A 4,525-nucleotide genomic window follows, 5' to 3' on the forward strand; every position below is an offset into this window, starting at 1 on the left:
TGTACTCCGTGTACTCCGTACTCCTGTGTACACGAAAAATTCAAGTCGCCCACCCCTCGGAGGAACGTCTGTTTTTTTCTTCTTCGGCCACCCTTGCCTGCACATGTCCAACAACCCTCCCCTACATCTTTACTCACACAGAGGGAAACATTCAGTTCCATATTTTAGAACCCAAACCATATTTTTCGTCAGTTGGATACACTCGCTACTTTGGTTATGTCACCATTTTGACTTGACACAATGGCTCCTCTTCTGATCTTGCGATTTCACTATGGTCCACTCCTATTGGCAAGCAGACGTCGAGTGTAGTTATTCACTGCAGTTAAATTCTTTCAAAACAATGTGCTTTTGCGGTGAGACGCTTAGCGAATTGCAAAGAATTCCGATGCTTTGTAGACTAACAAGGATGACTACTCGCATTTGAAATTGCGAAGCAATGGTTTGTGATTCCGAAGCAATTTTTGCGATTGCGAAACAAAGCACTGCTTCGCAATAACGAAGTACTCGCAGTCTCCACAGCTAGCTCTGAGACGCAGCAAGACATCGTATAGGCTTTCAACAGTGTGTGCCGGCACGAAGTTCGTAGGCTTTGGGCTGCGAGCCCGTAAACCGCAGGCAGCGCAGCCGTATGCATGTCTCACAGGACGCGCCGCTCCGCTCCGCCCCGCCCCGCCTCCGGCGCGCCGCGCGTCTCCGTTACGACCTTGCGCGAGTGTCATCACCTCAAATACAGCTTTTCCCGGCGCGCCGCGAGCAGAACCGCGTCGCAAACACTGGACGCAAATAATCACAAACGGACGAAATGCCACTGCCTCTGTGTTTGTACTTTTTCTCTTGGCTCACACGCCAAGAGAGCTTAATTCTACCTCAGCGCTCGCTATGAAACTAATTGAGCTACTGGTAGGAGTGGGGGTGGACTGGGGGTTAGGGGCTCTGCAACCTCGATAAGACCGTTTGGTAAATGGGAAAGGAAAGGGGAGGGGGGGGAGTCGGTGTGGAAAGCGGGGAAAAGGGGGGGGGGGACTTTCGAGGGGGATATGGGAGGGTGAGGTCTTGGTCGGTTGGGGTCAGGGGGTTGGGTCGGCAGCAGGGTCACAAGCGGGCTGCTCCGCGGGGCCACGGTGTAGCGTCGGCGTGCAGCGCACAGGAGGAGCAGAGAGGGGCCACACCCCCGCCGCGGAGCGAAACGAAACAACCATATGATTGACTCGGAAGAGACAAGAAGGGATAGGCGCAAGAGGCAGGGGAAGAAAATAATATATGCTCCAGCTTTCTCAACAATTCCGGATCCTACGGCCTACGCGTATGCGTGTCTCTCGCCCCCCCATCTCTGTCTCTCTCTGTCTCTCTTTCTCGCTCTCTCTCCCATCCCTCCCTCTCCACCCTATCTCTTTCTCGGCGGCACACGGAGAGGAAGAGTTTCATGCGTCGTATGTTCCACATGTAGATTTGTCTGGCGATGCGATGATGTATGACTTACGGCGACTGCCCGCAGGGAGCCCCGGCCGTAAGGCGGTGATGGCGCGAGCAATGTGGCGCTCTGGTTCTCATAAAGTTCGGGCTTTCTTTGGTGCTTTTCTAAATATATGATTTGGAAAAGGGTATGAAAATAAAAGAGTGGGGGGTGCACTGCAGAAAAAACTATTTAACCCCTCCCCGACCCCGCACGGTGTAGTATATGGTAATGACTATGTGTGTGCTATCTCACAACTTTTTTACCATAGCAGCACAAGGACCGAACCTTCTGTGTTAGGAATTTTTTGTTTCTTACACACCACACAGGTAAAAAGTTTGATATTTTTTAAAAGGTGTCTTTCACTGTTCTGTGTCGCAAACACAAAGAACAAAACGCAAGTAGAAATAGGCTAGGATAGCAAAAACGGCTCCGAAATAATGCAGGTTGAATTTGCTCTAATAACATCCAGTGGATGTCGTCGTCCTCCGTCGTTTTCTTCGCAGCTGGCCGAGCAATAAAGCTTGCCGAGGCGTGGCGTGGCGGGGCGTGGCAGGGCGGGGCGTGGCAGGGCGTGGCGTCAAGGTGACCTGACCTCGAGGGCCCCACAGCAGGCGCTTATCACCCGGAGGCCTAAGCGTAGGGCCTAAGGGCTGGCCACGGTCCGCGCCGCGCGGTCTACACTGAAATGAAAAAAAACAAAAAAAAAACATAATAAATTAAATAGCGAAATTATTGAAGGCATCACATTTCGCACGTTTATTCAAACAGGATCGCCTGACAAAATCCCGGTACCATTAGTTCTCCGCAATGAAATTTGGTTTGCATCGATGATCGATGTGTGCACCGTTCAGGAAATATAAGGCAAACAGGCAATTGGCTAAGTTACGACGCCCTGCAGTGGTCCCTGCATGTAGTCAACGTACTTCTATTCATTTATTCCACCGGCCCACCGGGTGATGTGAGGCGTTGTGTATTTTTCCATTTTGCTTACTATATGCATTATTTGAATGTTTATGACGATGAGTAGATATGTAAAAACAATGTCTGTTTTTTTAAGGGAAAAGGGAAAACTTTGAAAAACTCCAGAATTTGAGTAGATTTCGCCTCAGACTTTGAGGAATCTTCTAGAAAATCCCATGCTTTTGGAGGAAACTTCCTCGAAATCTAGGGGGTTTCCTAAGAGTTCCTCAAAGTTTTCCCCTTTCCCATAAAAAATCAGACATTGTTTTTGCCGTATCATGCAATCGGTCGAGTTCAGGTATGAACCATTCGCCTATTTAGGTCTATTTGCACGCAGTACTTATACACTGTTGTACAACTATAACGAGACCGACCCAAGCCGTTTAGGGACGAACCGTGTAGCCGTTAGGGTTGCAGCCCAGTTCTGGTCTGGGGGACCTTACGGTCAAATGGGGTTCAAGGAATGAGAGCCTCAGGTTACCCGTGTACAATACCGCACGAAAATTTTTTTTTAGCTCTCCCAAACTAATGTTTAAGTTGATTCCCGGATAACGAAGAAATTTTGGCTCCAGCAACCAGTTTTTGATTGTAACAACCAGCATTAAGTCGAGGGAACGACGCCGTTGTTGGGAGAACGAAACCTTGCCTTGTCCACGGAAAGGATTGCGTTTGTTCTCCCAACAACGGCGTCGTTCCCTCGACTTAATGCTGGTTGTTACAATCAAAAACTGGTTGCTGGAGCCAAAATTTCTTCGTTATCCGGGACTCAACTTAAACTTTAGTTGGGAGAACTAATTTTTTTTCCGTGCGATATCTCCCTGGTGCTCCTCACGACTCCCGTGATCCCTGGACGACGCACACAGACTCCCGAGTCGCACTCGCGCTATGCGCGGGCCCTCCGTTCAGAGTGCACATCAGCACTTTTAGCCCCGGGTGGGCGGTGGCCTACGCCACCCGTGTAACATTGTTAAATCGTCGCGCCGTAAATGTGATTTCGTGGAATAGCACGCGCAGCAGATCGTCTCTTGTTAGGAAGACACGTTGATACTATTCCACGAAAAGTCTCAGGAGAACAATCATGGGCAGCAAGCAGACGCCGGAGAACAATAGCGTCCACCGTGTACTTGCGGTGGCCAGAGGGGAGGGCTCCCGGTGGAGGGCGGCCGTAGCTTGATCCGCGAAAACCTGCAAGCCTGCTCAACATAACGAGATGGGGGGCGGCCCGAGTGCGCTGCTCCTCCAGGATGTGGGGGACGGAGGGGGGAGGCACCCCTATCGCGTACGCTTCCCAAACTTTGTTCCGGTAATTGGAACAACTACGAGCAGGATGGCCTTGGGCTGAGCCTGCCGGCCGCTGGGACCAGGAGCTAGGGGGCATCAGTTATTTACATGCGTTGAGAGAGAAAGAGAGAAAATGGTGTGGGGATGCAAGGAGGGGGAGAGAGAAGGGTGCGGGTGAGAAGGCGTGCTGTTCGCTGTAAGTGTGCGAGGCCAAGAGAGAAACAGAGAGAAAAGGGGGGGGGGTAGACGGGGGAGGAGTATGAGGAGATAGAGGTAGAGGGGGTGGTCCGGTGCTATCAGCTCAGCGCTGCACCGTGAGGCACGGTAGTCCGGCACGCGAGAAGGGGCCGCCCGGCCGGAGCAGTGCTGTTGGGCCCACCATCCGCCACGTCGCACAGGCTCGACAATCCTCATCCTTACCATTCCATGCTTCGTGGGCCTTTCCCAGCCCGGTATATGAGCGTGAACTTGGATAATGTATTCTCCTTTTCAGCTTGAACTTTGCTGAACTCCGACTCGGTGACTGAACTATGGCCGGAGTTTATAAAAGTTGAACTTCCGTGTATTATATGTTGGTGCTCATCAACCATTGTTTCTGTCGGTGCGACATGCCGCACGGTGTCTCTTGTTTTCCTTATTTCATGCTACCCGCAGGGAAACTATGAGCAACAGTAACCCTCATTTTTGACTCGTTTTTCCTGATTTAAGTTTAACCGAAGCCTCGCGCTTTAAGGCTGGTTGTCCGGCGGACCTTACCCGGGCGATCACCGAGATTGCAACTAGGCTTGTAATTAATTAGGCAGCGGAGGTCAAGGGTCTATTCTAACT

The 4,525-nt window shown here is 51.1% G+C and overlaps 1 protein-coding gene across 1 annotated transcript in view; it reads left to right on the forward strand.

Moving 5' to 3' along the window:
- LOC127749797 (uncharacterized) overlaps positions 1-4,525 on the forward strand; it is a 44,843-nt gene that overhangs the window by 32,178 nt on the left and 8,140 nt on the right. The gene's annotated exons all lie outside the window — the stretch shown is intronic.

This window comes from Frankliniella occidentalis, unplaced genomic scaffold, assembly GCF_000697945.3.
Source record: "Frankliniella occidentalis isolate FOCC.00 unplaced genomic scaffold, Focc_3.1 Scaffold94, whole genome shotgun sequence".
NCBI lineage: Eukaryota > Metazoa > Arthropoda > Insecta > Thysanoptera > Thripidae > Frankliniella > Frankliniella occidentalis.